Here is a 16,735-nt window from a genome sequence, read left to right on the forward strand (position 1 = left end):
TTTTATTTTAGTCAGAAACACGCTTGTGTTTACTTTATCTGAGAGAAAGATGTTTTTTTTAATTCAATGGAAAGCAACAGGTGTAGTCAATTATAAGTTTAAGATTTTTAATCCACCTCACTGTGATCTATAGTCAGTGTTCTCAAGTCACACTGACACACGCATTTCAGCGAGTTCACACGCTCTCACCTGCGCGCACCCACCCCTCCGTTAGATACAGATACAAAACCTGCGCGCCCAACCCCCGCCCCCCCTCCCCCGTTGGACAGATAAAAACAGTGATCACACTCCCGCCGACTGCGCTCATGCAGTGGCTATCTCTATTTAAATGAATAGGATGCGCTGTGTTGGTGCCGCGCCATTTGCGTAGCGCGCTGCGCTATTTGCGTAGCGCGCGCGGGAGGGATCGTCGATCCTCTTTTTGACTTCGATACTCGAGATCGTGACCTCATTTCGATTCGATTTCGATAAAATATCGAGATCGTGACACCCCTACTAGGCAGCCAATAGACTTTGAGGAAAGGGCCAGATGCCAAGCTCTGACACATCAGCCAACAGATACCTGTGCCTGCCAGCATCTAAATGGTGGGGAGTGATGTGGGGAGAGCGTACGATCTACCTGCCCAAAGAGAGCATGGCTAACTGTACTTTCTCAGACTCATTACATTTCAACAATCTTGATTTTACATTTTGTGTATTTTGTAACTATTATTTCAGCGGTTGTCATCCTGGGGTTGAAGGCAAAAATCCAAAAGACCTCAATTTTGCATAACATGAATGATTTGGGGGCCTACACATTTGCACACAACTGTGTAAAGGTCTGATTTTGATTTGACTCTCTATACCTCAATACAGAACATTTACCAAGGTAATTGAAACGCACCTAAGCAGCAATTTTCATCCCCACTTTCTCTCATTCGCTTCTTCTGTTCTTTAGTCCTGAAGGTTATTCTATACTAGAGAAGAAGATGGATCAGATAGTGCAGATAGAAAGGTTCCCGTTGTGTTGCACTCCCATGGGAATCTACCAGGCTCAAATATCAGCCGATATGCCGCCTATTGTATAGATAATAACGGCCATTATGAGCATAGCACAGACCCGAAAAGCCCCCCAAACTCTCTTCTCTTCCTCTACAACTTCCTTTTGGTATTTGAAAGAATATATCCAAGTTAAAGTTACCAGTTCAATCTTTAAAACCATTCATGTGAGCAGAATTCCTTCACTACTATAAGAACGAACATAAGCAGATGGATCAGATATATATTTAAAGACTACTCACCTGCGTAGTAGGAGATCCTTGTAATATCTGAAAGCAAAGAGAGAGAAAGAATACAGTCACACACTCATCCAAAGGGCCACTCAGCATCCATTTAAGGCAGTGTGTGAGTGTGTGCTGGGGAAGAGTAACAGTGAGTGCTGTAAGTGCCTGTGAAGAGAGAGCCCTCTAGCTGTAACACTGTCACTAATGACTAGCGAGACACCAAATACAACTGTTTAATGATGGGATAAAAATGAATAACCAAATGCATTATTAACAGACTAATAAATATTAGTTTAATCATTAATATCAGCTTAAATGAGTAAAACAGACCAGTTTTGGCAGATGGACTTCATAAATAAAGTGCAGATCATGGTGCACAACTGATACTGATTTACAGTGTCAACCTTGAACATCCACAAGAAATGAAAATAAAAACCTAAAAACCCAGCCCCAGTCAACTCTCTGTCCCTGTAGAAAGCATATCAAGTATTGATTGGTATCATTATTGGGCTGCTGCAGTCTGCAGGAAATGCTGAATATAATATCAGAGGGTGGAACGAATGTGATCCATTTCTATAACAGTACAGTCTAAAAGCATGCACCCACTAGAGGGTACCCTATACCCACATGTTTGAGACCCAGCCAAATCAGACCCATCCAGCCAACTCCATCCAAGTCCATCATTAGATTCTTTAAATATGGTTATTCAAACAATCCCCCATACTTAGTACAGAAATTAATTTTTTTAAAGATTTATTGTATTTGCTGAAGTTTTTTCCAGTCAAACCTGACTAATTACACTCTGTGATGTTGCTACCTATTTGTTGTTGAGTAGTAGAGCAGTATACAGTTATGCTCATATTATGGAATCATGTCAATGAAGAAATGCCTTATTTCAAAAGCTCTTTAAAGCATTCAAGATTTCAATATCAGAATTGGGACCAATAAAATACAATTTGGTATTTTGCCATCTCTACTGACCTTTCTTAACTTAATGTTACATCATTGTTGGTCGCAGCTTAAAGTTTTAGCCAATTTACATTACAGCAACATCCATAATGTTAGGGACTGTTTTTTTTATTCACAATTTATTATTCATAATGTCTTGTTGACATGTTTGTTGTTTTTAAAAGTAAATCACTCTGTATTTTTACTACTCTGAAGTAAAACTGTAAATTCAAGCTTAAAACTGCTGTTGTTTTGTTTCTACACTGGCATTTTTTTTCATATATCTAAAACATTCACTAAAAAAAATAATTATTATTATAGTTGTAGTATATATGTTTTTGGCATATGGCATTTATCAAAATGTAGAAAAGGTACAAATGGATTAAGGGTAACATTATACAATATGTGTCACAAGTAGCAGGACAATAGTTAAGACATTTATAAACATTGCTAAATTATTTTGCTTAAGAATGAACAAAAAAAAAATATGAGACATTAGTTAAAAACATTTGTAATGATTAATAAATGTCTTAACTAATGTCCATTAATAATTAGTCAATTAATTATATTATTTAACAATTTAATTATGTTTATTACTGTTTTTAGTACTGCTATTTGTGAATCTTATTGTAAAGTGTTTTTTCTAGTGTTTCTTTTCCTTTTTCTATATTTGGAGATATTCTACCATAATTACTGTTAATTAATGTATCTTTATTGTAAAGTGTTACTAGGTTAAGTATCAGGATTTATAAGCATTCATCGTGTAGTTAGGTTATGCACAGTTGCTATTAGCATCAATTCTCTGTATTCATATCGGCATCAGAACGAAAAATGGACCCATGGTATTGGTGCTTGTTTTGGAAAAGCACTACTGTTTGGACAGTATGATAAGCAGATGATAAATACATGAATCCAGTCATCACTCACAAAGCTCACAATGGCTGTGAGGAAGATTACCCGAAGCAAAATCTTTAAAGAGAAAACATCCCTGTCATTAAATAAACACACATCCTGTGCACACAGATCACTGATGACAGAGCAGAGACAACACAAAACCCAAAGACATGAGATCATCCATAACACTTACTAAATCAGAGGTTCAGAAAGAGGTCAAACAGAACGCAGGAGAACGAGAGGTCTTCTGCAGCTGAAGAAATCGCATTAAGTCTCTTTGTGTAACTGCAGCACATTTGGGCTGTTTAAAGCAGACTGCAGTGCTCAGCCTGCAAAATCTGAAATGCTAACAGGGGAATATTTATAAGATATTTATTTGTACTGGTGCAAGTAACTGAATACTGTTAGGATAAAAAAAAGAACACCACATGGATACAGTAATGTGTGGAGACATAATGACATTTAATAAACCCACAATTCACCCTATGCAAAGCCTCAAGTGATGATGTGTATATCCGTCAATCTGTCTTTGTGTATTTTTTTTTAATATTTGTTAGTAACTCTCTTGCCATGATTCATTTAATATCCATATTATGGTAAGTGCTGCATGTAAATATTTAAAAATGTTTAAAATATGCACATTACAGATCAGTCTTTCTCCTGGCTTTAGCTTAATGTATTTGAGCCATTCAGTCTACTATACACAGTTTAAATGAGGATAACAAAATCTGCCTAGCACAGCAGCTGAGCAGAAAGAGCTGATGCGCTGAAGGAATATTTTCTTCATCTGTTACTAGCACACAGCCTAAACTTCAAACTTTGGTGTTTCTTCCTTAACTGTTTGCACAACACCCAGTGCAGAAAACCTGACACATGCAGCCTGGATGGAATGTATGGAATGTATGGAAATCATGGTCGCTGCAGTCAGAATGCTACCTGAGGAATACTTAAATCATTCTTTCTTAGCTAGCAAGCATTTAAAGGAGTGACATAATGCATTTTTACTTTGGTTACATTTAAACACCTGTTTACAACCTTATTATTTGAAAAATGAAAAGCTCTGTGTATACTGACATAGCATTTCATAAAAAAGAATTTCTGCAATCATTGCCTTCTGGATAGGGATGCACAATTATGGTATGACAGAATTACATCGGTAATAATCAGCCAATAATTGTTTTTTTTTTATTTTTTTTAAGCATCTGCCGATATGGCCAACATTTTAAACCAATACTGCAATTGCTGACGTATTTATTATATACCGGAAATTGACCATCCCTGATTTACGGTATTTATTTATTTTTAATTTTTTTTTAGTTTTAAAGTTATTAAGTTATACTGGGGTGTCTAGTCTCTCTGTAACTTAAAAATGTGTATATCAGCATTAGCAGATTTACACGCATACTATTGGATATTGGTGCATTCCTACTTCTGGATGTTCTCTGGAGCTTCTCTGTATCAAGGCCCAACCCTTTTTTACTGCATAAAATGTCTTAAATGTACCAGTCAATCTACATTCCTACCCTCACCTTTAGTCAGGAAATATAGGCACTGACCAACAGAACAAGCTCACACACACAGAGGATGACCCCAGACCCTGAATTGGTAAAACTAGACTGCTGATTTAAAAACAAACAAAAAAAACGGCAGTGGTGCTAATGATAATACAACTACCCTTGTTTGAACAGTCTCTCGATTTTGTATCTTATCTTCTCTCTTGCACAGATGTAATGAAAATGCAAGCTTCTCTCCTATCCATCATACAGACTTCTGCAACTGAAGAACAATAAATAAAGAGACAGAAAAAGACAGGCAGAAAGTGAAGAGAGTATAACAGACAGACTTAAAGAGAGAAAGAGAAATACATAAGCTAAGCAGGAGACAGAGAATATGAGCATAAAAGACAGAGACACAGAAACACAGAACTCTGCTTGCTCCAGCTCCAAGCCAGTCAGTTCTATTGACACGTGTGATTACCTGAGGGAGTGTGGAACAGAAGGACTGAGCCTGAGGGCTCCAAACAGCTGCTTACACTCACACAGATGAAACATGACTGGCTGCTCATCTGAACCACAAATCACTTGAAAAAATGAGGGTGATCCTGATTCCAGGTACTGCTAATCCTGCAATAATGTCTGGAGCTTAGGTGAATTGGATCTGAAGGATCTGGCATCAGAGACCTCTAAATCTCATCAGTAGTACAATTAAACTATAATTATGTCCCACATGACCACACAAAACCAGCACCTGAGCACACACACACTACAGCAGCACTTACATCTGGCTGCTCTTTTATAAGATAACGTGATAATAACGCTGCGTAGTCTGAATATCTACAGAAGTAAATGTGTGTTTCCAGATGCTGGCAATCTTACCATCTGCAGAGTTCCTCTTTCCTGTGCAAAGTTTTCTTTACTGACAGGCCAGCATTTGCTTCCCAGTCCCAGTGGTTTCTATGTAGGCCAAATAAATCTGAAGAAATGTGATGCTCTCTGTTTAGGGCCAAGCTTTTTAAAATTCAATATTAATACAGCAGTAAGATACAGCACTTCTGCCGTCTGCCATTAAACCCTGCATGCAGGCCCACACTTTACATCACTTTCATACACCCTGAAATGTGACTCTCTACAGATACTTTTCTCTAAGGCATAATTGATTCATTAACCCAGGGTTAACAGGGTAAAAAGAAGGGGAAAAAAATAACATTTGATTGATATTTACATATAGTCTGGGTTGTGGGTTATGATGCTGCTTAGTTTCAATGTAGTTTAGTGTCAATGTATCACAATATTTTACTTCTAAATGACTGTACCCAAATAATCAACTAACCATAGCATTCAAGCCCCAAAAATCTAAATCAAAAAGGCAGGACCTGTGCAATCACTAATATATTACAGTTTTAATGTACAACATTGGAAAAACTGACCTTTTTAAAACAAATATGAGTCTTTTCTCATATTAAGCAGAACAGACATTTCGGTTTTACACTTTATAAAAGACGGAATGCTCGTTTTCCTGTGATCTTCTATCAAATTGTGATGGCATTTGCTTACCTCTAAAACATCTGATTTGTATTACCCCTCTGCAGCCCAGCTCAGCAAGTGGCAAATATACCAATAAACAATACTATCAGTTTACATCTCACCACCTCTACCTATGTTCAAGTAAAACACAAAGTCTGTGGCCTTCCCAGTCACTGGATCTGAAGAATTGTTCCTCAAAAAAGGCAGAAATTGCATGAAGTAATTATGTCAACCTGGACCAGCCTCCTATAGAAATGTTTGATGTTGATCATATGTGGTTATGGTTAAAACACTTGGGGGAAAATCTTTCATATACAGCCATATGTGTAACTTCTTTATATTTTTTATAGCTGATCTATTAAGTACATTTATACCAAAACTACTAAAATGTGTGTATGTGTAAGCACAATGCTATATTATATTGTGCAGTTATTATCTGTGTATACATAGTTTATCTTATTTTATGCTATTTGTAGTTTACCAAAGTTTTTCACTGCATGTACCATGTGTGTGACAAATTTTAATTTAATTTGCTTGTCTTTCCTAAACCTGCTTTCAATGTTGTATATAATTACACCTCACAAAGATATGTGTTCTTCATACAATTACATTACGTAATTAGAGAACTGGATTGGCAGAGTGATAGCTGATTTTAGATCAGCACATTTAATCACATTTCAGTTGTTATTCTCTGCTAGTAACAACCCAGGAGAAGAGCCAGATAACCCAAATCAATCTGGAAAATTCAATTGTGTGGCTTTGCGATTTACACAATTTACTCCAGTAATTACCTAATCGACTTTGCTTTCCTGGCAATGGATCAGTCAGAGAAACAGATAGAGCACAGATCACAGACCATTTACAGGCTCACTTACACTCAGAGGAATGTGTATGATTTGATCAGTTTCTACTAAATGAAGAGCTCAGAATATATCTGTGTTCAGGAAGGTTACACTCTAAACAAAAAGGATTATATATAACAATATTGGACCTCTATTTGGTGCTCCCATTTTTTAAAATGTTCCATGTAAAATTATTTACAAAATGTTTTTTTACCAACCCAAGAAACTTTTAAACTTTTTAATCTGGCTTTTATCCACTTTGCTTTCAGATTTCAGGACATTAACAAGTTATTTTGGTAAAAAAAAAAAGTTTAATAAATGAGATGTATTTACACAATTTACACATCTCTAATACGTTAAATCAGTCAAAAATGTAGACATATTAAATAGAGTGTTAATTATTTAAAAATGTTCTGTATTGTAGATTAATACTAAAGTCATCCAAGCTATGAAGAAAGCATTTGGAAATATTTATTACTCAGTCAGCTTTATGAGGTAAAGTCACCTGGAATAGCTTTCAGTTAATAGCTGTGCTGAACTTATCAACAGTTAATTACTTGAATTTCTTTCCTGAATCTGAGAGCATCAGTTGTGTGTTGAAGAGGTACAGTTTGTATACAGTGAATAACTCTATTTGAGTAATGTTCTAATCCATATTATGGCAAGAACTACTCAACTAAGCTAAGAAAAATATACTTTAAGAAATAAAGGTCAGTCAATCTGAAAGAATTCAAGAGCTTTGAAAGTATCCTCAAGTGCAGTCTCAAAGACCATAAAACCCGTTATGATGAAACTGGCTCTTATCAGGACCACCCCACGAAAGGAAGACCAAAAGTTACTTCTGTAACACAGCATCTTTGTTTTTAAGAGTATGTTTTTACATAGTGTAACTTAGCAGTGATTTGCCCTGTAGCACCTAGATAAACAAGATAAACAAGTTGAAGTAGTAAGATTAAACAAGATTCTCTCTTTGAGAAGCCAGTTAATTAATGTGAATCATTTCACATATAATAAACCACGTTATATTCTAAACAAGGTAAGTGCAATTTATGTCTAAATGATCAACATTTAGAATAGACTTTTTGCCTCCACACACTGCCTGGTTTAGTTGATCTGCTGTGTTGGAAAAATGACTGAACTGTGCTGGACTGTGGCCATCCAGTTCAGCACCTCTCCTCTAAACATTCACAGACGCAACATAAACTCTCACAAATCATTTTTCTTCAAGCCTGCTGACCTTATAAAAAGCTTCTACACAACGCCTGCACCAAATCACATGTTCCCAATTTTAAACACACAAGATTTGCATTTAAATCTACAGCCAGTTCAACTTAAAATGATTCATTAACTTAACTTCTGAAGGAGGGTGAAAATTCAACTAAATAAAAGACAAAGATAAATAAATATTAATTCTGAACGTTTAAAAAGGACATGTTGATACATTTAGTAATAGATAGTCAAGATATCTGGACACATAAACAAGATACACCAGTACCAGCAGATTTTTTTCAAAAAACAATATACTACATTGATTTGTATTTTACAAAATACACTGGACTTCATACAGTTAAACTGGACAAACTAAACTCTCACAGAGTCTATTCATGATATATTGAAACAATTACATTGAATTTTACAATAACAAACTGCATCACAATATGATACAATATTTTAATATTGCCCAGTTCTATCACTTTTTAAAGTTGCTCTATACTGACCTAAAATTCAATGACCTCATGTTCTATGACTTATCCACTAGCTATATATTATATCTGTTCAATCTGTTCCATACTGTTTATTTTAGTCTATACATGACACACTGGATGCATTAATAATATCATGGCATTAGTTCTGTTAAAAACTGGATAACCTCCTGATTTCTCTATTGTAACATATCAGCAGTAAAGTTCTTTCCAGGGTCAATATCCAAAAATATTGGACTAAATATTAAAGGGGAAAAGCATGAATCTAATCTGATTTATTTAAATCTTAGCTGTGTGTTTGTTCTGAAAGGTAGTGTACGGTTTGTGTAGTTTGAGCATGATGCTACTTTTAGCTCTCTTAAGATAGCTCGTCTTAGGTGAAGTGTTTCAACTAAAAATAGCCCATTTTAAAACTCAGTATTAGACTGGGTCTTGATAAACTCAGTAAACTCTGCATGCGTGACAGAAAGCACAGATAATGAACAACTATTTGAGGTGCAGGATAGAAGAAAACTGATTTTCTGGATTGATAAAGCCTTTGAATCTGACAACAAAAAATAAGACCCATAAATTGAAATCTTTTTAATTAAAGCATTAATGGAGTAACAAAAGATGTAGTTTGAATGTGTGTGGCCACATAACACACATAATTTTTACAGCCATTACACCTTTAAATGCAGGATGCTGTTTATTACAGGCTAGAATTAAAAAAAAAGTACACAGTGTAATAACCTCATCAGAACAAAACAGGGATTATGTTTTCCATCTGTTTTCTTAAACCACTGGCTGAAATATTTGGCAAATATTACAAAAAGCAACTTTACAATATTTTGTTGTTCTGCAATATTTTTTACCAAATATTGCCAAAAGTCAATGATCCATTATGTTATAAAACTAATCTTCTGAAGCATAGGTCTAGTATTATGCTTTTTATCCTATGATTAATGCAGAAACTACTATGAATAATTTGGTTCAGTTTAGCATATTTTGGAGTTCCACAAGGTTCTAGTTAGGAAAAAATAGAAAAAACACACACCGCCAAACTGAGTTTAATAAAATTTTAAAAGTGGGATACCTGATTTAGTAATTTGTTTACAATCTGTAATACCTACATTTTGTCTGGGCAAAACATATCAAATATTGATATATGCAAAACCACTTTGTACAAGATAAACAAAATATATTTTAAACAAATATTTTACATATATATTTGTTAGGGCTGGACCTGAATATTCGGATATTCAGATATTCGTTTTTTTCCTTTTCTTAGCTCCACCTCGCGCTAACATCACACATCCGTTCAGGTTAATGGCGGTATAAAATAGGCAAAATGCTGAGAAGCCAGAGATGCTCAGAAGTCTTTGATCATGAGTCCGAGTCAAGTCTCAAGTCTCTTCTGGCGAAATAAATGTCAAGGTATTTCTCTGTGAGGCAAATAAGGCCTGCTCTTTAAAATAATGGAACATTTATAACAAAATTAATTATAAAAGAAAAATAAATATGAAATTGGAAAATAACCAACCAAAAGCCCAATAAAATCTTATCTAACGAATTTCAAAAGATCAAACACGAAAAACTCAGCAGAAGAGTAGAACAATAACTTAATATTACAATATTATTGCGTCACAAGTCCGGAGCTCGAAAAACGCTTTTTGGGCCAGCCCTAATATTTGTAATATTGCACCTGCTACAAAGATACATCCTGTGTGTGATTGTAACTGTGTGATTGTGAGTGTGGGTGCTTTTTAGTTTGGTCTGAACCAAAATAGTAGGTTTAAAAGGTTCCATGAAACAAAGCCCTGACCCAAGGACCAAAATTTATTCCAACTAAAAGAAGTGGTCTCAGTCCAGATCAACTGAGATGTAATCCGGTATTTTTGCAGTGTAAATAGATGGTTCTAGATGGTTCAGACTTTTAGACCAATTATATAAAAGTAAAAACAGGCTACAATTAACCATTCAACAACAAAAAAACATCCCTTTGTGTGTGCATGCGACACATAGCAGTATGGGTGCAAATCATTATGCTTGTGGTTTTTATATCTACTGTAACTGAAGATTAACCCTAAACAGAAGAAATCCAAGAGGGATCTGATACACTAATTCCACTGCTAAAACCACCCTACAAACCCATCAGTGTAAAATAGAGAGACAGCAGGACACATAGGGGAGTAATGTAACAAAAAAAAAAAATCAACCTGGCTTGACTGGAGAAAAAACACCTTTAATTCCAAGAAAGAATATACGTGGGTGTCTGTGTGGAAATGGTTTGGTTTCCGGAGAGATAACAAGAAGCATAATCCAGTGCAGTTTACTGGGAGATAAATATCATGAAGATTGCAATATAAAAACAACACTTATGTAACAATGAAATACTGTTAGATATGAATTATATACATAGCCAGCATGATGATTCAATACTAAGGTTTTTATCATATTGCATCACATATAACCATTTGTCGTTTGTGTTTTTTTTTTAGCTACATCACCCAAACCTTATCTAAACCTCATCAAAATGAAGTGAAGGGGAACAATTAATTTAACCCTCAAAAATGTAGCCAGCTGATAGCAAGTCAGCACACGGCTCCACAGCAAGCAGCTCATACTGAGAACACTGGAGGAATGTTGACTGAATTCCTATAAAATCACCCAAAAATAATGTTATTAAAAATATGTATTTAAATAGAATAAAATTTAAAAACAAAAAAAATATTTGCATGTTTTATAAGAAACCCACACTATTTTTTTTTATGTGTCTCTTCACTTTGTTCTATCCTCCATTAACTCACTATATTTGAATGTTGCTGTTCTGATCAGATAGTCTGGTATATTCCAGCAATACCTACAGCTGAACACAGTTATGTTCAGACTTGTCAAACAGATCATTTCTTCCAAACAAATAGTGCAGAAGAGAAAGCTGGCATGCTCACTCAGAGACCCCGGACATATCTCACTGATCAATCACCACATTCCTCAGCTTTTATACACAAAGCCAGGGTTCAAATCCCAAGGCAATTCACTTTATTAGGTTTCAATTGTAATATTATTTGACCCAATGAAGAGATAATGCTATGTAGCTTAGAGGTCATGTCTAAAATGAGATCAAATATATCAACTTAAAAATAATAATAATAAAAAAAAATCAGTTGTGTGCATTTGGTGCATTTATCCAGTTTCCTTTTTTAAGTAGGGATCTAAAAGAAGATGCTTAAATTTGATAACTAAGTCAAACTTGTATTTAATTATGTTTTTACAGTGTCCCTAAAGAGCAATGCACAACACACTAAAATATCAGCCTTTCAATAATTTCACTGCATTTATGAACCTCCCCATGTATTAATGTCTTACATTCCTCATGTTTGGAAGAAGTGATCTATCTGACGTGTCTGAACATACCTGATGTAATATTTAGGTACGAAGCATAAGGATACATACAACATACCGAATACCTATGTTTTGCTGTAGGCACACTTTAAAAATGAGCATTTCGAGACCCTGTTTACACCTGGTCAATTCAATGTCTTGAAGATGCAGATTAGACACATATCAAACCACTTCAGGAGGTGGACATTTGAGTCAACTGTTCTAGCAGTGTAAACTTAAATACATTTCTAAAAGACTGTACTTTATTGAGTGTCATCCCCCCAGAAGCCACGAAAAAAAAAAACATGCAAGACATTAAATAACTGTAATTTTAAAACGACGTTTAATTATGAATTCTCTCTGTAAGATATTGCACTAAGATATAGCTCTATTTTCTCTTTCTACTGCTTTGGTATCACTCTACAAATTATGTACTACTAATTCAGATAACTATAGCCCCAGTTTCAACATTTTATAAATAAATATATATTGGTTCTGCATTAAAATTCTAAGATACCCTGAAAATACTCATCGGATATTGATATAAGTGGATAGTTTATATCAATGTGCACTACTTTCAAAGTGGGTTCAGCTGTAAATGAACTGCTTCAGCTTGTACAGGCATATTTCTGGACATCATATAATAATCTCTCACATTAATACAAATGGGCCTACAGTAAGAAATAAAACAACTTAACTGAGAAAATCCATCAAATGTACACAAAGACTGCAAGCACAAGAGGTGTTTACTAATCACACAAGACAACTGCTCTTAAACTGTATATATTCAGAACATTTATGAAGATCAATTTCAAAATCGCATCTGTATAACTGAATGAAGTAGCATTTACACATGTGAAAAACATTTTTTTATTTTACCTTTCTTTTTCTACATAGCTACATTTGCATTAAATCATAATGCACTATGAAAAGCAGCACATTAGTCAGTTTCATTACCTCTTAGTCCAATCAGATACACAGACATGCATTCAGTCATTAACAAATAGACTGACAATGTCTGATTCCCATCAATCCCACAGCTCTAAAACATCTTAAACCCCTTAACAGGTTAACTGTTAAATTAACATTTACATGAATCACAAAAATAAACAAAAATGTTCGTTGTCATTTTTTGTGACTTTTTGTGTTGGGTTTCAAGACAAGACAATCATATATACCATATGTGCTGAACACATAGCTTTTAGCCATAGAATTTAGCATCTGCTTTTAACCAATGCATGCAGCAAACATGTGGCCCACTAAACCCAATTATTAAACCCACATCCTTGTCTTTGATGACCCACTGTCCCATGCCCCAGTTTCTTAATGAACTGACCAATAGAAATGCTTAAAAAGACGTGAAACAAAATAATTACTTTCACTAAAAGAAGTTTCTTTTTTTCCTGTAAAGTTGCCTTTTTGGAGATACAGGGTTTATGCCTGACAGCAACAACATGCCATATGCCCCTACCCCAATCTAATGACTGTTAGTATGTAATAGTCTATATAATGGCCCAATATAAATAAAATTACCTGATATTTAACCAGGCAATTTTAACTATATTTGACTAAAACATTTAAAAATCATTCTGGACTGTGAACAGAGCCAAGAATTATATTGAAAACAACTGCAGAAATTCACTTAAGAATAAAGTATATGTTTACTGTATCATAGGCCTGTTAAAGTTAGCATTACAGAGCTATCACAGTCACACTAGTAAACCTCAAAATCTGTCTTTATTGCAACAGTCATACCTCTGAAGCAAAACCATGCCCTGCAGCGAGACATGGCTATGGAAACTCTCCAGGAATTCTTAAGCTTACATTTTCTCCATATTGCTTAACATTCTTACCAACATGGCCACAACAGATTATAAAACATTTTACAAATGTTAAAACAGAGAAGCAGATTTCATACTTTATCTCCAGACTGATCACTTGTCTGCCTTGTTTAACTGAAACTCCACTTCAGTCAGTCATGCTAACTCTACTAAAAACAAGAAGCAACGCTGCAATCCATAACTCATAATTATAATAATCCAAACTAAAATTGACTTTCCATCACCCAGGTTAACTTTCACTCACCTCCACCGGTGCAGCTCAGAAAGCTCCAGAACTGCATGATGTGTTCCCATGTATAATCCCAAAAGTAAAGCTCTTTCTTTCCTTGTTTTATTTTGTCTACCTGCGTACTGTTCCTTTCGTGGCAGATCAACATACCAGGTCTTCCTGCTGCTGCACACACACCTATGGAACTTCTAGCACCTCCCTCTCCATACACCAGCTATGACTTGCCACAACCACTACCTAGGCAGTGCTCAGGTGAAGCTCCAGAAGTATTTCATCTGATATCAACAAGACAAACCGTTATTCTCAGGGTTTGACAAACGAGACTACATTTTATTATAGAATATACTGTAAAAGCTCTGCATCAGCACGATGAGTGAGTTGTAAGGCATCATACACACACAATGTATCGTGACACAGTAATATTGTGATTAAAATAAACCATATAATGATAATAGCAGTCTATTATTTATTTTGTAACGTTTTTTTAATATAAAATCTCCTGACAAGTTACTGTTGTTTCAAAATAGACAAATGGTTTACAGTTTTTTCTGTTGATTTTTGAAACTATTAAATAAACACATAATGTGTTGCAGTAATACGTGCCCAAAATTAATAAAATATTATTCTAGTGTTTCATTTTACCAAGAATAAAATTACAGCTACATGACTGCAACATGTTCTTCCAGATTCTATGGCCTCCACAAATAATATTTTTTTTCAACATTTTTTGTAAAATAGATCAATCATCCTCTCAAACTAAGTACAATTTACTTTGAATTTTATTATCTTATTTATTGTATAAATGTACAGTACCAGCTTAACCACCTTAAATCCAGTGGTGTTAAGGTGTAGATTTTATCTTAATACTAAATTCATCCAAACTATAAAGAAATTATGTTTTATATTATTTACGTTCAATTTTTACATAACAGCTGTGCGAATTTGTCAAGAGTTAATTACTTGAATTTCTTGTCCTCTTAATGAGTTTGAGAGCTTAGTTATGCTGTGAAGAGCTAGATTTGATATAGAATCTGTTAACAGAAGAACTACTGAACTACTTTTTATAACTTTATCCCCAAATAAACTAGATTTAACTGCATTTCACGTAGATTAGTAATTAGAAATTATTGATGTCTTAAGCAGTTTCTCTTTTTTTTTTATTGTATCCTTGGTGAAGTACTTTAAACTGTGTTTTATGCAAAAAGTGAATCAAGTGCATTATTTACTGGAGAGATGAGGGAACGGAGACCACTTCAGTTTCTGAATCAGTTTTTCTGATTTTGCTATTTATAGGTATGTGTTTGAGTAAAATGAACATTGTTTTGTTGTTTTATTCTATAAACTACAGACAACATTTTTCCCAAATACAAATATTTGCATTCATTCTCATTTAGTAGAAAATGAGAAATGGCTGAAAGGACAAAAAAGATGCAGAGCTTTCAGACCTCAAATTGTGCAAAGAAAACAAGTTCATATTCTGAAAGGTTTAAGAGTTCAGAAATCAATATTTAGTGGAATAACCCTGTTTTTAATCAGAGTTTTCATGCATCTTGGCATGTTCTTCTCCACCAGTCTTACACACTCCTTTTGGATAACTTTATGCTGGTGTAAAGATTCAGGCAGTTCAGTTTGGTTTGATGGCTTGTGATCATCCATCTTCCTCTTGATTATATTCCAGAGGTTTTCAATTTGATCAAAATTAAAGTTAAAGTACCTTAAACTGTGTTTTATTCAAAAAAGTGAATTATTATTTGCTGGAGAGAAATGAGAAAAGGGAGCACAAGTTAGCTTAATTTACTAGCTACCTAACTTACCAAGTGAAGACAATTAATAGCTAATCCTCACCAAACCAGTAATATTGACATCAGTAACTTAGTTAATGCCATCTTATAGTTAAAAAAAAAAAGTTACAATAGGTGAGCACTAACTTTGTCCTACCAAATCTACTCCAAAAATACGCTGGACTGTTCTAGATTTAAGATCAGCTGTTTTCAGTTTTTAGTTTAGACTATTTCTCTAGTTTTCTGTGTTTAATCAGTCTAACTTTAGAAGTTAATATTAGTAATGCTGATTATAGCCACCTCTAACGTTACAGCATTCATAACCTACGCTCTCCCCGCCTTCTGACTGACAACAATGCTGCCGGTAAACAACACACACACACACACACACACACACACACACACACACACACACACACACACACACACACACACACACACACTGTCAGATAAACACAGAGCTAACCTGTTTCAGTTAACCATACACATTAATTCCCTACGAATTAAAACACCAACAATAATAGGTAGCCAACGCTAGCTACGTTATCTGGATTTTCGGATAGATTAAGCATGTTAACCTAGCCGGCGTTAAATGAGTGGGAATGCTTCATTTCACTTCACGACATCCCTGTTTTTAAAATAAAGCCTACAAACGTAAATATAAGCGTATAATAATACTAACACCCGGGTCTTGTAGCTATTTTATAACGCAAACAAACAAAATTGGGGGTCTGCCGGAGCTTTTTCCCCCTCCCAAAGAAGAAGCTAGCCTAGCGTCAGTTAACCGAGCTAACTAAAGCTGGGTCCGCGCTCTTAACTGGCACACTATAACAGTTAACCTAGTAAAGA

The 16,735-nt window shown here is 34.8% G+C and overlaps 1 protein-coding gene across 3 annotated transcripts in view; it reads right to left on the bottom strand.

The window, feature by feature from the left end:
- The window catches only part of ptk2ab (protein tyrosine kinase 2ab), a 95,494-nt gene that overhangs the window by 78,282 nt on the left and 477 nt on the right, over positions 1-16,735 (bottom strand). For all 3 annotated transcript variants that reach the window (XM_049480187.1, XM_049480189.1, XM_049480188.1), the window contains exon 2: positions 1,281-1,307. The gene's annotated coding sequence lies outside the window, so the exon portion shown is untranslated. The remainder of the gene's footprint in view (positions 1-1,280; positions 1,308-16,735) is intronic.

The sequence above is a fragment of the Astyanax mexicanus genome, chromosome 6 (genome assembly GCF_023375975.1).
Source record: "Astyanax mexicanus isolate ESR-SI-001 chromosome 6, AstMex3_surface, whole genome shotgun sequence".
Lineage (NCBI taxonomy): Eukaryota > Metazoa > Chordata > Actinopteri > Characiformes > Acestrorhamphidae > Astyanax > Astyanax mexicanus.